We start from the raw sequence: 19,708 nt of genomic DNA, 5'->3' as shown, positions 1-19,708 counted from the left end.
TTGGCAACTCAAATATGGCATCTTTTACATGCTAATATCGGCCAAGCTTGGAAGTTTCAGAAATATGGGTATAGGGGTATATATGTTAATATTTTAAAAAATTAATCCGAAATTGACAATAGCTTAGTTTATAGTGATAACTGAGACAAGTTTTAGTTCACCGATACCCTTTGCTTGTAAGTTTTTTATTCTGGATTTAAATTTTTGTCCGAACTAAAAAAGGGGGTCCCAGATTCAGCTCCCAAAAGTGAATATGATGGGTCTAGTATTTGAAGAAGAAATTAAAAAAAAAATGTGTAGTTTAATTTTTTCAAAAAACTAACCATTTGTAGTGCTATATCAGCCTGTTATTCTTGCAAAAATTTATAAAAATTTAACCATCTGATTTTTTTTTAATTAGAGTTTAGAATATGCCCCCACCCTCAAATTGGCTCAATAAACAAGAGCAATATCCATAATGATAGTACATAATGGAGATAACGTTTTTGTCTTTTGATCTAGGCCTTAGATATTTAGCATGAGAATGTATCATCATGAGGTTAAGTGTCTTGTTTCATGGTGACCTTCATGTGACCTTCAAATTTGACCTCAAGGTCAACTTAATGTATTCTTTGGCAAGAAACACGACCAGGCCATAACTTCTTCGTCTTTTGACTTAGGCCTTACATCTTTGGCATGTGGATGTATCATCATGGGGTGGTGTACCCCCATACAATTATGACCTTCATGTGACCTTGAACTTTGACCTAAAGGATGATAACTGTATATTTGGCAAGAAACAATTGAGTAGGCATTGACTTGTTGTCTTTTGACCTAGGCCTGAGATATTTGGCTTGTTAATTCAATTCAATCGAATTCAAAGTTTTGATTAGAGTCAATATTTAGTAAACAAATACATATTACACAAGCTCTAATGGGCTATTCAAATCGACCATACAACAACACACATTATGACATATAAATCATGTCCTAAAATTTTCAATTGCATAAAAAACGAACATGCCAGCGTTTTTCAACACACAAATTCAAATGTCATATATAAATTTTCCGTAACCTACAATTTTACACAACTAACAGTTAAGTGCATTTCATTCAAAACTACGGTTTTAAAAAAAGTATCGTGGAGTCAATTCTGGTTTGATTTTAATCAATTTGGTACGAATAGAAGCAGAATTGTCCTTAGTTTATTTATTTATTTGGTAATAATTTTATTGTTAGGCATTTTAACATTCTGTTAATTTCATAGAAGTTGTAAGACAGCACCGGCATACTTTTTGGATTCGTTATAGACCGCACGAAGTTATTTTTCTTTCGTGAGCCAACTTTTCCTTTCTAGGAGTAAGGGAGGTCATTAAAACGCCGCTAAGCCCAAATAACTTTTCCCCTACTGATAGATGGAGAGGTGACTTGCAAATGCAACAGTACATGCCTGATGCAAGCAGGTCTAGTTCAACTATTCTTCTCCCAACAACCTAGGACTGTGGTTTCCCATAAAGGAGGTTAGTAACCTCAATCTCTGCTGCTCTATTAATGTAGTTATGAATATAGTTGTAGTGGTCATTAAAGTCAATAAAGATGCCATAATACGTCAGGGTCTTTCTGTTTCCCTTCATTTGCCCATTTGAAAAAAATCTGAACTCCTACTTTTCTATTTTAAATTTATTTTGCTTTGAAATTTTTCTGTTTGGTCTCTCTGAAGATTCATTAATAGAAAGTGTGTAAACATAAATTATTAAAAAGATAAAACTAATAACAATAGATGTACATCTGCTCTTAGCAACAATGTAAACATTCTGATCTGGATATTTTAAATACTTGCATATTGCATGTGATTTTAAAACGCTCCAATGAAATAGACTATGAGTAATAGTTAAACTTACTTAGATGTTCTGTACCCCCTTAAACTCGTATTATTGTTTCTGTTGTTCCTCATCTTGAAGCTTCTGTGAGGTCTTCAACAATGAAGTTAATAAAATATCGTACAGTTATCAATCCCAAGACGACTGAACCTTTTTTTGGTTAACATAATGCATGCAAAGGATCATTTTGAGCTCACCTGGATCCTTTGGGCCAGGTGAGCAAAGGGGCCAGGTGAGCTTTTCTCCAAGATGGCCGACATGGCTAAAAATAGAACATAGGGGTAAAAGACAAGTTTTGTATATTATTTTGAAAACCATTAAAAATAAAGACAATCTGACAGGAGCAAAAATGTTCAGAATGGTTTTTTTACCCTCTTTTGTGTTTTGAGAAAAACTAAAGAAGCTAGAGAGAAACTAAACAGACTAAATGATCAGCAAAACAAGATCAACAAAACAGAGATTTTTGTCATGAATTCTATTCTCGTCTACAATGTTGGAGAGTGTCCTTTGTTGAATATGCACATAGACCAAAGTGAGCGACACAAGCACTTTAGCGCCTCTAGTTATTATTAACATATCCCTGATCGAATTTGATTTGGGTTCGATTTTTCTGACAGCAAACAAAACATAGCTGTACAGCGCATTTTAGTAACAAGCATGAACACATTATTATTATTCTAAGGAAGGTCGAAGTATGAAATATGGAAAATTGCCGGGAGACGTCGAAATTGTCCACCAGCGAGTTGTGGGTTCGAATCCCGCACGGGGCAGGTGCACTCGACTCAATTCTTAATTGACTAGGATTGTCAGTTTTCCTACCAAAGTTCGGTGGTTCTCTCAGGGCACTCCTGTTTCCTCCACTAATAAAAACTGACCGCCACGAAATAGAACAATAGTGTTGGAAGTGGTTTTAAACACCAATCAGTAAATCAAATCAATCAATTAATTGAATTAATGAAGAAAACCTACTTTTAAAATTTTATAACTTTTTTTTAACTTTCAGCCTCAATTTTTTTAAAACTAATGTTTTATTTGATGAATTATTTTACAAGTCGCCTAGGCTAACAACATATTTCAATATTATAAAAACGACAATGCAAAGTGAAACTGTATCGGATGCCCATAATTAAGCTCGAATGTATAAAGCAGCGCACTAAATATTTACATGAAAATATTGATTAGTTATGTAAACTGTTTTTTCACCAAAAAAAAAAGGAAGAAAAGAAGCAGATTTAAAAAAAAAAGTAAATAAATATGTTTCGCCATGTGATCATTTTTAGGATAAGTCCAAACGTAAACAGTTGAATCCCGTGGTCTAGCTGATTTTGCATTTAATGCCAATCCTTTTTTTTTTTTTTTTCGTTTTGTACCTCGATGTGTCTATTTTATATGGATTAATGCGATTTGAACATCGTTAAACTACTGTTGCCTCTAATTTAACTCTGTGTAGATTCTTATAACCTGTCCTTTGGCATGGAATGGACTATAAGTTTACTGAAAGCAAACAGTCTGTGATCAACTTTGAATAGTATATTTAAGGGAGTTTATACAGTTTCAATGGAGATTACTTTTAAAGCGATCATAAACGTTTTATGTACTGTTGTTACTATTTTCATTATTGTGACGTCGAAGGAACATAATCTAATCATGGAACAAACAGAATATATTCCTTTGAATCTAAAAACAGAATATGTTTCGTTTTTGCGACAAAAAGAACACAAATATTTGTATTAGTTTTCGCGCATAGGTCAGTTTAAATTTCAAATTTGATTGTTTGACAATGTTTGGTATATAGAATATTTCTCAATTTCTCTAAGTTATAAATGGACTTCATTTTGTATATAGACAGGGCGTAAGGTGTATATATCAGTCTGACAAGAGTCCTTGACTACGACCAATTTATTCAACATGTAACCTTTTCGTGCCTTGGTCAGTTTCTACGCTATTACGACAAATTAAAGGAATGTATCTGCTCTCTTCGCCAATTATAAGATGTATATATTCGTCTTTCGACTATTAAGTCCATTATTCGTCTGACAGATTGATTCTGTTCTTGACCTTGTATTTAACGAATAGACTTAAATACGTTGTTCTTGGTTCACCTCCTGATTAAGTGATAGGTTAACCAAATTTGGTGAAAGGAATACTTCCACTAATAACCTTGGTTAATTGATTGATTGATTGTTACTTGGTTAATTTCATATGTGGCAAATATTTCATTCATATGCAGGACAGACAGCTTAACAATAAATACAGCTGGTAGGTTCTGCAGGTAATGTTCATCCGGATATAGGACATTAAATTAGGACTGCCACTGGTAACTGAGGATATGTTGGATGGTAGCAGTAGTTTTGACTTACAATAGACAACAAAAAGACTCCTCATAGAGTAACTACAAAAGAGAGACGAAAGATACCAAAGGGAAATTCAAACTCATGAGTAGAAAATAAACTGACAACGTCATGGCTAAAAAAAAGAAAAAAACAAACAGACAAACAACAGAACACAAAACACAACATAGAAAACTAAAGACTGAGCAACACGAACCCCACCAAAAAAAAGGGGGGTGATATCAGATGCTCTGGAAGGGTAAGCAGATCCTGTTCCACATGCGGTACCCGTCGTGTTGCTCATGTTAAAGGTTCTTAGACGTATTAAAAGTGTGGCACTCACTCTACTTGAGGTATTGAATTTAACGTTCTCATTCTAACCAGACGTGGCTGCAAAACAAACGCTCCACCAGCAAGGGTTGCACTGCCGGACAGGGGAAGTCCAGGCACGACCATATATCTATTCCCAAGTCAACCCTTGGTGTATCTATTGATTAACATTACAGTTGTTGATTATTTATTTTAAAGTACCCAAAACAATTAATTATATGAATTTTTTAGACAACAGTTGTTCACAGATGTTCAAATCTCACAAATCTATTGAGGAGATACAAATCAATGTAGCAAATAAAAACTGAGGATATCATAAAGGAGCGATACTGTTTGCGTCGTCAGGGTAAGCGTTTCTTACAATACATGCATCGCCCGCCAGGCAAATCCACACTCAGTGGAAATGTCACAATCGGAGATATGACACAATCTGTAAAATTACATATAAGCCGACTATTCTCAGTCTGTCATATAAAGATCTAGGACCGGGAAAACATATCGCTGGTGCGTTGATGCGCAGACACATCGTATCGGTCAATCTTTTGGTATTGGTGATAGTTAATTATATTAATCTTATAAATATATGCAATATATTACTTTATGAAAAACATTTTTGTTATAATCGCATTGCGTTCATTAAAATCTATTCTTTGTCAAATTTGAATATGTACATGTCGAACTAAAGCAAAGGTATCTAACGATAAACTCATGTAGATGAAGACAACAGCGTATTACAATAAATGAAAGGTCAAATAAAGTTATCTTAGAAATTTGCTACATTTATTATAATCTTCCGAGAAAAGATGACTTCTCTAGACCAATAAACAATGAAGACATGCGATGTACTAAGAGAAATTTCAGATAGATGAATTTTATTCATGAATTTTGCTGGTTGAAATTAAAACAAATAGCAAAATCATATATATGTCCACCATCAGACAATACTACGGTCAATATAATATGATATGACAAACGACGGTCCAGAATACATTAAACAGAAAACTAAAGATAAGACTTAACGACAAAATTAAAAAATTAATTCGCGCTCCACTAATTGAATCCTTTGTGTTGCTCACGGTGATACGTCATGAAAGAGTAAAGAAAGACGAAATTTTACCAATGATAAATGCAAAATATCTGTGATCATCTGTGACAATATAAGTAATTGTCAACCAAAATCATAAAATGGCGTCTGTAAAGCTGCATTAATATGGAGGGTCAACAATTGGGAAACAGACGTAATATCTTTTATAGAAGGGTTAAGTTTAGATTCAACCTATTCACACTGTCAGGTTCAGTGTGTCATTAAATGTATGAAGCAGATCAGAGTGCATCTACATTAATCTTTCAACTTCAGTGGGATAGTAAAAATACAAAATGTAGTTACCAATCTTTTGTGTTAGACAATTACCATTAAATTTGAGCGTGAAGTGGTAGGATAATGCTGAGTGTAGTGGAATTATAATGCCACCTTGATTTTATGAAAAACCCTTTTTGACATCTGCCTCATACAAATAAAAAAAATTCGCCGAATAAGCGTAGTTGTTTCCATTGGATTGTAGACTTAATGTCCATCTCGAACGAACATAACAAATATAATTTCAATCAAAATGACCGGGTTTTCGATAATTTCAGTTTTAAAAAGATATACCGGGAGTATGTCTCTTCTTTAAAAAATTATCTTAGTATGCCATTCTTTTTATTAAACAAATGCGGATACATTTTTCATTTCTTTTTGCTAAATAAAGATGAGAAATTCATATGAAGATAAGAGAAATCAAATGTTTTATAGTTTTTCCATGAGGAAAAGGACAGTGACTATTATGCTGAAACAGGTCATTTGAATTTTTCTCAATCTGGTTTAAATCTCCCCTACAAAAAATGGTTTACCGTAACTCTGAAGCCTCACATATGGAGAACAAGCAATAACATGTTGTTTGCAAGAATGCCTGTTTAAGTTCGGTATCCAGTAGAATGATTGGAAGATCCAGTTGGCTTAAAAAAACATTACGCAGACCTTTGACAATGTTTGATTACCCATGATTCCCTTTTTACTAAGTGTATTTTGGATTCGATATTAGCTTTCCTGGTCAATTTCGTATTTCTTTACTTAGTTGTTTGCATAATGTGATTAACACATAGAAAAAATATTGCGTTAAGTTTCGTTTAAGTTATTGTTAAGTTTTGCACAATGATTCTGTAATATATATGGGATATATCCGATGTAATTATTAAAAACGTTTTTCTTGTAAATATCCCTCACTGCGTTGATATCATAATTCTAATGGCACAGTTTATAATATTTCAAACGTACTAAGATTAAGGTTGCAACTTTGCCAAAGTATACCTTTTACTGATCTATTTACTATGGTATGACATTTGGTTGTGATTCTGTCAATCGCTTTCTAATGTCGACTTCCCAAAACGTTTAGTCTAGATCTAGACATTATATGATAAAAGTTATTCCAAAAGTACGTTCATCACATGTTTGGTTTATAAGCTCATCATTATTTTAATCATTTTTGGATATTCAAATATGTTGGCATCGAACATCACTGAAGAAGCATTTATTGTCAAAATGCCCATCTGGTGCCAAAAAATTGGAACAGTTAATGTTATTACATTCATAAAACAAACAAGACTTAAATAGGCAATTTATCATTTGAAAAAAAATATGGCGTTTGGCGTTAGTAACGTAAGAACTGATATTGTATCAAGGACGGGTAATAATTTGCAACATTCAGGGTTGTACATACAAACATGATAAAATCGTTCAATTAAGACCAGAGATTAAATATAACATGTATAAATGAAAGTATTTGTTAGCAATTTATATCTTCACACTTTTTGCAATAAGCAAAATAGATTTGATAAATTCATAAATATACACTACAATGAATTTTTCTTTGACAAATACTATCAATGTTAGCATTGATTGACAAGTAAAAACCTGTGAACTGGTTTTATTATGTTCATGACTTTACATTTTTGAAGAATGTTTCCTTAAGGAAGATTGTACCTTTTAAATGAACCCCCAAAAAGTTGCAAAAAGACGGAAATTAATTTTTACATTATATTCTTGTGAAAATGGTATCATATTCATATGATAAATTATCTAAATTTCGTTTCCTTAATTACATAATCAGCGAAAAACTAATTGTTTGATACGTATGGAGCTCAGCTATTGGATATCTTTTTTTAAAGAAGCAAGAACACATATAAATTGATAGTCACAAAAACTATTTTGTATTCAAGAAAGATTACCTTCAACTGGCACTTCAACTTGAGGTAAGATGCTAGATATAATGTATGTTTAATTTTCGTATTTAACCAATGCCTTCTTTTAATTATGAGCAAAAACAATGCAAAAATTAGCTTTGATAATAATTGCAAAATGTATTAGCCGATAATTCATCAAGATATACGTAATAGAAAATCTTATCAAAGACACCAGGCTTATGATTTGGTACTCCTGACATAAGACTCGTCAGAGGCTTACGAATCAAAACAGTTAGAAGGCCGACTCATAAACAAGTTGAAAAGCAATAATCAGGGTATTGCAGAAACATTCACGACAAGTATGATAGAATCATAGAGGAATATAAGCCCAACAGTGAAGGTTAATAGATGTAAAGTACAAAATGTTATTTTTTTATGATCCATCTTTTAGGTATCAAAAAGGATAATAAATAACCCAGAGGAAATAATTTGTACCTGTGAAGCTATATTTGCAGTCACGTCCGGTCAGATTGGGGATGTGCTTGGAGAACATTTAAATCTCCACTGGTAAATGAGTACGAGCAATAGTTCTTCTTTATGGTTCATTTATAGGTCTTTTTTGAGAGTTGAGGGGCATTATTTTGTCTTTGGAACCCAAAGAAGAGCTATTTTTCTACCTATGGGATTTGATAGTTTGTTACATTTAATACTTTGATAAATAGATACATGCAAAAGAATAATCAAATAATATATGCGTGCTTTGTAACTTAAAAGCATTTGACCAAGGCAATATGATCTTTTTCAAATAGCTAAATAAGGGGTATGGAAAATTGTCTAAATTATCTATCGTTATTATAACTAGTTTTCAAGCTTAGTATCATCACTCAAATTTGATAATGTTTTCTCTCCATTTTTAGAATAAACTCAGAGGTACGTTTAAGAGACAAAATAAGTCCTCCATTATTCAATATATTTATATATGATATCGCAGCTATTGGTTACATACCAATCGAAGTGGCATTTATTTTATGTTATTTATCAGTTAGATTTCTACAAACGTAAATATTGTAAAATGCATGATTCGGAAAGATTTGTCATTTATAAGAGCAACAGTTCGGTCAAACTATAGTATTAAACTTAAAGACACATATTGATTGACAGATTAATAAATTTAAAAAAGTGCATTGATCTTCCTTCAACATATATTTGGAAGAACAAAATGCTTCATTAATTTAGCAACTAGTCTGGAAATGGGACGGTTAACAACATTAAGGTAAAGTTTTTCTTATTTTGTCTAGCTCTCCTATCAAATTAGGTAAATAAAGATTTTTCAAGTAAATCATATGCTGTTCTTTGCAGGAGAAAAGCACAATAACTATGAATTACGTAAGTATTTGATCTGCTGGAATGGTAACAACTATATGTCTGATTAACATATTTTACATGTTAATAGCTTCATTTCAGGAATGCTTAAATTCATATGAAACGAGTCTCTTGAAATTTTAATGTTATCGAAATTATTGAACCAATGCATGCATATATACTAAACTTAGTCTTGTATGCACGTTTTTTTTATATTTATTACAAATCTATAACGTATTATCGACAAATGATATTTCATTCAGTGATTGTTGATTGCAAGCAAATTAACTTTCGAGTTTGTTGCCGAAGTTTACCGGAATGTGACATTGATAAACAATAAAAACAGATCACGTGGAAAACGTGACAAGTAAGTGAATTGAAAGAGCCATGACATTTTTTTTTTTATATTTTCCATGCGTTCCTATTTGATTATTAAACTTTTCCATAACAGTTGTTAAACGATTTGTTGTATTAAATTTGTTCTTTAAGAATCTGTTACTACTGTTTACCTTCCAGAACACGTTTGTTTACATTCTTTCATTACGGTTTTCCTCTTGCACTTGCGCTGTGCGGTGGCCGAAGTTATAACGAGAGGTCTTGTAGTTAAGGTCACTGCCTACTGGAAAATATCGGCGAATTAGTGTCTGGGAAGACATCATTCAATATCGGTAAATTTATGAAGATTTTGATAATATAAAGGATTTTCTTTTAAAAGAAAGTTCACGTTCACTTGATTTATAGTAAAACTTAGCCATTCGGGTATATAAAACATATTCAACTTTTTTTTTAAATTTGAAGTTTCATATGACTTTATCATCTCAAGAAACGTACTACTCATTAACATTTTCTTTGCATGCTTTGATTTAAGATTATTTTATATACATTTTGTTTAATTGAGCATTTACTGTAAGTTATTTAAGAAAGCATTTGCTGTAAGCTAATTTAGAACTGACAGAAAGAGAAAAATGGTTTTAAACTGAGGGTTTCCCCTGACTAGAAATCAGAAAACAAATGTTTCTTTTCGTTCTCTATTCACTAGGATTGTCAATAGGTTTCAATGTTTCTAATTTTCTTACTTTTGAGTTTAGTCCTGGTATTTTGAGAAACCAAAATAATTTTTTTTTCATTATAGGGATATAACGATTCACTGACTGTCTCGAATCACGATAATTTTCCAGGACACGGTCGGACTAAAGAATCATATATCAATATGTTTCCCATACAGATACGCCTCCTACACAAATGATGTGAATATCAAAATGACGGACATTGAGAAAATATAACTTCAAATTACAAAATGCGATATGTATCAAATCTTTGTCAAAATGCCGTAATACGTTCCAAAAATATAAAAAACGTATCCATTCTCGTCTAATTTTCAGAATGTTATTTTCTTCAAAATTGGCGGAACTTGTTTTCTATGCTATTAAAATAATTATGTCAAAATTTCTGGCAACCGCAGTCTTTGGTTTTATTTCATGGAATATGCAAATACGGGGTTGAATATGGCTAGATATTCGATAATGTAAGGCAGGCATGGGGTAATGCAAATTTGTAATTGTAATGCATGGTAATGCATTACATTTTTCCAAGTAATTGCACCAATTTTTGCATTACATGTAATTGTAATTTAATGCATTACTTTAGCAAAAAGTTGTGTAATTTCATGCATTACATTGCATTATATGGCATTAATTTTTTCACATACTATATATCTTTAACAGATTGTTGGAGATTAAGTTAAAGCGGAATTTAAGATTTCTGGATTAATTTAGAACATAATCATTTGAACATTAACAATCCGAACTTTTCTGATTGGGTTCCATTAATATATCCACCAGAACTATAAATTAAAGAAACAACAGACACGGCTTCCTCCGCCTCATTTTTAGACTTATACCTCGAATTTGACATACACAGTCATCTCAGTACCAGAATCTATGACAAACGAGACGATTTTAATTTTGAAATTATCAATTTCCCCCACCTTAGTAGCAATATACCAACTTCACCTGCATATGGGATATACATTTCCCAACTTATTCGGTATTCAAGAGCTTGCAGCTCCTACTCAGACTTTGTAAAACGTCACCAGTGTCTGAGCAGAAAGTTGATGAACCAGGGGTATGTCAAAGAACGTCTCGCCCTTTTTCTAAAAAAAGTTCATCGGAAGGTACGAAGAACTTGTTGATAAACATTCCGTATCAACTTCACAAATAATACACGATGGTCTTGAAGTATAGATTTTGCGTACTGACGTTGTTTATCATCTTAATAACGTGTTATAGTATTCATTTATTTATCTTTATTAATATTACTTTTACTGTTAAGTCTGGTTTATTTGAGATATCCATTTGACGTGACTCTGTGCTTATGTATCCCGTCGTACTTTGAACGAAAAAATTATTTTGTTTATTAATATTACTTTTACTGTTGAGTCTGTTTTTTGTGATATACATTTGACGTGACTCTGTACTTATGTATATCGTCATACTTTGTACCACATATTTATTTTATTTTATTAATTAATATTACTTTTACTGTTAAGTCTGTGTTTTGTTGTATCCATTTTACGTGACTCTGTATTTATGCATCCCCTCATACTTTGAACGACAAAATTATTTTATGTCTACCTGTGCGAATTCCAAACGCGCGATTTTACGCCAGTACTTAAAACCTTCTCTCCTTTATGGGTGGATTTTACATAGATAAATAAAATCGTATAATATAACCAAATGAGGATTTTAAATTTGATGTATGCCTTTTTGTGCTTCTTCGTTACATTTGTTTGTTTTTATAGTGATTAAGATGATAACACAATGTTGACTGCTGTACCCCTATTTTTGACATTTTTACCTATTGTGTCTGTTTGTTTTGTTCACGCATCATTGTCAATATAATGGAATTTGATGCGACTGTCATACAAGTGTGAGGTTTAATTAGCTAGCTATAAAACCAGGTTCAATCCACCATTTTCTACATAAGAAAATGCCTGTACCAAGTCAGGAATATGACAGTTGTTATCCATTCGTTTGATGTGTTTGTTTTTTTTATTTTGCCATTTGATTGGGGACTTTCCTTTTTGAATTTTCCTTCGAGTTCGGTATTTTTGTGATTTTACTTTTGAATATTATTTTTTTTATATTTGAAAAGGATTACTGTAAACGTGTTTTATTGTTGTCAAAAGATCAATGAATACCTTGTCATGATTAAATAACAGATAATTGAACATTGTCATAAAATACTAATTAGTTTGTTTTACAATCAATCTTTTCACCATTTTGACACATGGTAATAAATTAAGCTCTTTGTTTATTATTTAATTAGGAAAGAAATTCTCAGTAAATATTTTTGATTGGAATTAAAAAAGCAAATGTATTTCTATTTATAAAAGTGAAGTAAACATTAGTTAAAATAAATATTAAACTTCATCTCTGTAATTTCATTTTAGAGAAAACACAGAGATGTATACCTTGAAACCCTTATGATGTTAAATTGTAATAGTTGTATTGAATAGACTTTTTACTTGATACTTGAATTCAATATATAAACGGAACAGATACTGCATATGCTAGAATCTTTTGTGATTTCATGTTGTTTTTCAAAATGTTTAATTTTTTTTCACGTAATAATATCATTTACAAATGTAATGTGTAATTCAATGCATTACTTTGCAAAAGTAATTCTAATTTAATGCATTACTTTGATAAATGCATGTAATTGTAATTGTATTTAATGCATGGTTTTGTCAAAGTAATTGTAAAATAATGCATTACATTGCAATGTAATTCACCCCACCCTGATGTAAGGTTGTGTTATTACTATGATGTATGTCCTCTAGATATATTTCCCTGCTTTGAAAATTATTAATGTTTAAACCAAAATTTTGGCTGATATACCATGTATACGTCAATAAAACAGCAATCCAACAATACAATAAAAACATACATAGAACAAGCTTTTTACGTTTAAATCGTTTCAAATTTAGTTATCCCAGGGTCTTTTATAGCTTAGTATACGGCATGGGATTTGCTCATTATTGAAGGCCGTATGGTTACCTATTTATAGCTGCTTTCATCCACGTCCTTTGGTCACTGTTGGATAGTTGTCTCATTGGCAATCATACCATATCTCCTTTTTTATTTATGCAGCGGTGTTCTTCGCTTCATAATTTTTGGCTGTTTGGAACATCGACGTATTACTTTTAACAGTAGTGCAAAGTTTTACGGGGAATGGAATTGTTATTTATTTCAGTTGGTAAAATCAAAATACTGTACATGCAAATTTGATGGGGGACAGGGTGGTGATCACAAGGAAAATCATTTTAAAGAAAAATAACGTAGTTTGACCAAGTTGAAAGCGCTAAAAACTACATCTAGCACAGTAGACAATAAAGGCAACACATGTTATTAGTATTGTTAATTGATATTTTAAACTTTTACAGGTAAAACTTTCTTCATGGGGAAAACGAATAGTGGTAGGTGAGGAATTCACCATAGAGGTTACGTGCAATAAAAGCAGCGAAATGGCTGACCCACAGTATGTATAACTATAACCTCTATGATTCAGTAAGAAAAAAATTAATTTTAAAGGAAAATTGATAAAAAATAATTAAAGATTTTAAAGGTAATTGCAAATTAAGAATATATTAAATAATCGCCTTTAAACTTTAATCAAAAACTATAAGGACCAGTTGTTCTATTTTAAATTTTTATTCGAAGTTGCCAGTAGAACATTTTTTATTTGAAAGTTTTGAATGAAATGATGTTAGGTAAAAAAACAAATGCGCACACGTACATACACGAACTATAGAAAGAAACTATAGGGATAGTTTTTATGTAAAAATGTGTAAATTTTCATGTGCCCACAAACATACGAAAATTATTGACATAAACATTAAAACCGTTTTCATGTAAAAAATTGTAAATTTTTTATGTGTAAATGGATATACGTGAACTATAGAAAATAGCGCTTTTAAAAATGATAAAATTATGTACAAATAGCACTAGGAATCTTTCTTTATCAACACTATAGGCACAAGTATTTATTTTTATGTACACTAAAGCAATAGAAATTATTTACCGGCCAAAATATTGAAATTTTCATGCGCACACGAACATACGGGAATATACTGGATAGGTACTAAAAGTGTATTCTAACAATACTTTAATGCAAGCATGAAACATTGGAGTAACATTAAAATCAGCAATATTGCGTGTTTCTGTGTCCTATTTGTTTATATTGTATTATCGAATATTGTATGATTTAAATCATTGAAAAAAATATTGTTTAAACTAAGAATGAAATAAGAAACGATACAGTTATGGAATTGATAGTAATTTAGGAATGTATCTTCCTTATGTATATATCTGATTGCTTCTCTGGGTTAAGCTTTACGTTTGGTCCTTTTTGATTTTAATAGCTGCTCTTCAAAGTTTGTATTAGGTTTTGGATTTTCAATATTTTTGCTTCGAACAACACTGAAGATATATTAATTGTTGAAATGCGTATTTGGTGCAGGAAAATTGGTAGCGTTATTGGTATTTCCAACCACTGGGTCGATATCTCTGCAAGTGGACTGTTTGTTAGTCCACCAGGGTATACCAACTGATTTAGAGTTCAACCTGGGCTCTTAAGGTCTTCTTTGAACTTATTTTTGTACATGAAGATGTTAAGTTTGAACAGAATGTTTGCGCTGGTAGGTCTAAAGCCAAATTGGTTTGCTTAACAATATGTGACGTCTAACGTTTTCTGTTCTTCCCTCATATTTTATATTTTTTACAGTTCGTCTAATATCCTCTGAATATCGATGTACCATTCAATCATTTATTATTATATTTTTCATGGAACAAAAATACGTTTAACGTGAGGGTACCAAAATTGCACCTATTTTGACAGTGTTTACACGTTAATTTAAGAAACATACAAAAGTTTCCATTCTGTATTTATTTTATAGATGTATTCTTATTCCCTAGATAGTTCCACAAATTTAATTTGAATCCATTCTGAATCATAGAAAAATGGGTTTGAACCGACCTCCAAACGATCCATATTACTGTAATGAGTCGTACCTAAACTGCATCCATGATTATGAACACATCTGTAAAAATCGAAAAACTGATGTTTTGTGTTATTTCGCCACCTATTTGAACAATTTGACAATAGTCCATGCTTGTAATGCAATGTATGAAATGGATGTCTGTGACAAATGTTAATTTTCTCATTTTCAAAAGCAGACATTTTGTAGACGTCACAAGCAACGTTTCCGTAAATTTTGCTTTTTTTCACTGGCAACTTTATTTGTTTATATATAATGTGGCCGTTTTGTGTATATTTAAGTATATTTAGCTATGTTGATAGGAAAGCCTTATGTTTCGTCTCTTAGAAAACATATAAGACTTCCTATGCTTGTTTTGCATAATGGATGCAATTTTGGTACTCTGTGCACTTTGACGTTACTTAACATTTATCAAGTTAGAAATCCTTCTGAATTATTTCTTGTTTTTATTTTAGAGGGTATGGAATAAACTTTCAAAAAAAAGGAAAGGAAGAAGACGCCGGCATCATTTTCCATTTCAAACCAGTAGTCCCAGAGTCGACTGTTTATTTGAGAACACTACAAGTCAACGAAGCCAACAAGAAAACATCATGGGATAGTAAGACAATGACGATTCAGGATGACAACGTCAAGGAGATTTATTTTGCCAACTCATTCAAGCTGAAACTAAAGCCGGTAACGGAAAGTAGTATTCTTGTGTATGTGAATGACAAGTTCAAAACCGAATACGAATGCCCAGGCAAGAAAATAACTGACACCGAATACATATTTTTTTCGCCCTCAGTTTCAATTGAACAATATTAAATACAATTTTCAACTCCACCTTCAGAACGCTAGTATAAATCAATTGATTGGCTTAAATTCAATCCTGATTTGCTTAAAATGTTAATGCGGTTCTTTTCTAATGTTTTCATATATCTTGATGTTTGTGCTATGTGATTTGACGTTTATGCTATGATTCTAAATCAATAAAGCTATAGTTGCATGTTTTCTGTATATATATATAACTATATGATAGTATGGATGTAATTTACAAAAGAAAACATAAAACAATGATGTCACTTTAGTGAGGGTTTTTAAAGATCACAGTCAGATCAGTCGCATATATATAAACTGAAACATAATGAATACTTGACATTGAAATTGATAAAACACGTTCGCCAAACTTCCACTGCCATATATTTCATGCATATTCAAGTCGAGAAAAAAGCCGATATGAATCAATTTGAGGAATCGGAAGTTGGTGGAAAAAGATCATTGACATTCTGAAATAAGAGTTTCCGGAATTCACAATGATGCCTATTTTATTGCCCATGGCAGTTGTTTCCGGTATAATCTTCATTAAGTAAATTAGAATTTGAAAGTTTACAAGTAAAAATGTGTAAAGCGTAAATGGACGATCTCTTAGAAAAAAAAATTGCATACGACTATACCATTGCGTCTAAATCTTAAAATGTTATACAGATACATTGAACTAAAATGTCTACCGATTAAAATTATAATGCATGTATTAGTACAACAAATCCCTATACCTCTAAAATCCCGTTCTATATTTTCTTTACAAAAAGATAAACTGTCTTTCCTTTGGGGTAAAATGTTCTACGTTCTTACATACAGAATACCATGTTATTTTGATTATAGAATCGATGTATATAAAAATTACAAGATGTGATAAGATTGCCAATGAGACAACTCTCCACTAGAGACCAAATGACGTAGAAATTTACAACTAAAGGTCACCGTACGGTCCTCAACAATTAGCAAAACCTATGCCGCATAGTAAGCTATAAAAGGCCACGAAATGACAAATGTAAAACAATTCCAACGAGAAAAACTAACGGCCTGATTTATGTACTATATTAATAAGGAAAAACAGATATAATATACAGCAACTGACAGCCACTAAACTACAATCTCCTGACTTGTGACAGGTACATTCAAAATGTGGCGGGGTTAAACTTCTAAACCCTCCACCTAACCTTGGATAGTGATGTATCAGTACAACATAAAAACCAACTACTAGTATAACACGCTGAAATGTATCGCCTGCTTTACCTACCTTTGATTTATGTTGAAAGTCTTAAAGATGAAGGTTTTACTACAAGTATCACATAAACTTAACTCTTTGAAAGTTAATGACAATGAGGTCAAGGTCAGATAAATTATGTCAGACAGACATGTGCACATTACAAATATTCCACACCCCAAATAAAGTTGACTTTTTGCTTATGGTAATTAAAAAACAGACCAAAACACAAAAACTTAACATTGACCAATGAACTATGAAAATGAGGTCAAGGTCAGATGATACCTGCCAGACAGACATGTACGTCTTGGAATTATTCCATACAACAAATATAGCTGACCTATTGCTATTAGTTTTTGAAAAACAGACCAAAACACAAAAACAACATTGACCAATGATACCCTGAAAATGTGGTCAAGGTCAGATGATACCAGCTAGACCAACATGCGCACCTTACAATTATTCCATACACCAAATATAGTTGAATTATTGCTTATAGTACTTGAAAAACAGACCAAAACAAACTCTACCTTCTGAAATATAAAGTTTTATACAATTAGTTTACGCTGCCGACGCCGCCGGGTAGTAATCCCTATCTCTCGTTGCAGGCCAGATATAAATTAGCTGAATAGGGCTTCACTCATCTCTGCAGTACAAAGCACAACAAATTAACAAAAACACAATAGACACAAAGTACGGTATAGTTTATATCACCTAGAACCTACAGAACGATAGTATAAATACGATTTATTTCAATGAGGTATTGACGCTTTGTTCTAAAAAAGTGCCCCTTGGTATCTTCTTTATCTTTTTAGTTCACTTATATTTTGCATGCAATTTTATTTCTGTGCTTTGCTAAAGCGTTTCTTCACACACTATACGGACTTCATTAATAGGTGTGTGCTCCTTACAAAAACAAACTGCTAGAGAGATATGAAAAAGAAAGACTGGATTCGACACCACCTACGTTGTATAAACAACATCACGAATAGGTTTGTGTGTGTCTTCACTCACTCGCGACATTTTTTTCGTTTCTATTCTTAAATCTTTAGATACCGGAATAGTCGTTTGATCTGTTTAGCGATTGTGTCCTATAGCTAATTGTCACTTTTTCATTGATTGTGTTTTTGATTGCCTGATGATTTATGCATATAAAGAGCGCTTACTCTGTCGACGCACCTGATTTCGCTCCTTTTGGAGTAAATGCGATTCACTCAGGTTTGTTTTTGTTGTTTTCACTTTATTTGTATCCTTTAAAGGGATTTACAACAGGGATATTGGACGACCAGCTATAAGAAATGTCCTCGGGAATAGCTCACAGTCTGAGTCAATTAAACACCAATTAAAAAATTCAATAATTATTATAAATTCAAATATATCAAAAACCAATTCGAATATAACAAATCAATCATACATGAAAATTATGTGATTGGAATTAATGTATACTGGATGGTACGAGTAACATGCTTAATCTTCTCAAATTGAAACACTCCACGGAATTTTCTGGGTAACACCAGAGAAATTGAAACGATCACCACAATTACACTTTGTCAATTCGCCGAGATCAAGAAGATTTTCATCTTCTCAATCTGAATGCAGTTATTACAAACGCATATGGTAGTTTTGAATTATCAAAAGTAACCCTAACGCTAACCCTAACTTTCCAGTAATGTTCCAAGCCAAGCCTTATAAATCACAAGGATAAAGTTCTATTCATCGTATCAAAAACCGTGCATTTGTAGAGTAATGTAGATAAGGCCTGTAAACATCAACTTTACTACCGGTTAAACGGTTAATCGGTCGAAAGATTATCCGAGTAACCGGTTAGGCAAAACTGTTCGATTTGACAACACTAATAAAAACAGACGGCAAAGTCAAGTATAAAAGTTTTGTTCACTACGGGTTACCCGTTACAGAAATTTAACGTAGCTTAGCTTATCAGATTCCTATATAACCTAACTTTAGATCTCATTTGGATTATCAATTAAATGCACATTATAAATGATAGAAGATAAGAAATCGATTGTTATAGTATTTAAGACAATAGACAACGACAAGCGGATTATAAAGTACGCAGTGTGTAAAAGCCTAATCAGCAAATTTTTGTAGTCAAAATTACTTAAATCAAAGAAAACATAAAAAAATACTGCATGATAAATTAAATTGAATAAATATATAGAACTTTACTATTATTTGACACTAGAAATAAAATGAAAATTATTGCTGTCACAGATTTTTGAGTTTTGAACATAGATAAACTACAGTTGCCTCAAATTAATTGCTTTTCCTTCTATTATATCATGTATATCCTCTTCCAAAACAGGAACATACATTATAAATGAAAATAACAATTGATTATTATCATTTGTCCGAAGCGCTTTTTTTATTTACCATCATCAGGAACGCTCAAACTTAAACATTTGAAAATCAGTGATATGTAAATGCGTAGAAACCTTAGAACTATATTTACCAAACGGGAACGAAAAAATAGCAAAATTTAAGGCCAAGTTTGCTTGCGGAAATT

The 19,708-nt window shown here is 32.0% G+C and overlaps 1 long non-coding RNA gene across 1 annotated transcript; it reads left to right on the top strand.

Moving 5' to 3' along the window:
* The first annotated feature begins 7,655 nt into the window (after nucleotides 1–7,655).
* On the top strand, nucleotides 7,656–16,146 carry LOC127714118 (uncharacterized). Its single transcript, XR_007987564.1, has 4 exons — nucleotides 7,656–7,807; nucleotides 9,098–9,124; nucleotides 13,545–13,639; nucleotides 15,614–16,146. It is a non-coding gene; the product is annotated as an uncharacterized LOC127714118 (long non-coding RNA).
* Nucleotides 16,147–19,708: the final 3,562 nt, after the last annotated feature.

This window comes from Mytilus californianus, unplaced genomic scaffold (genome assembly GCF_021869535.1).
Source record: "Mytilus californianus isolate M0D057914Y unplaced genomic scaffold, xbMytCali1.0.p SCAF_9, whole genome shotgun sequence".
NCBI lineage: Eukaryota > Metazoa > Mollusca > Bivalvia > Mytilida > Mytilidae > Mytilus > Mytilus californianus.
The sequence above is the reverse complement of the archived record's forward strand: the minus strand, read 5'-3'. Positions and strand labels throughout refer to the sequence as shown.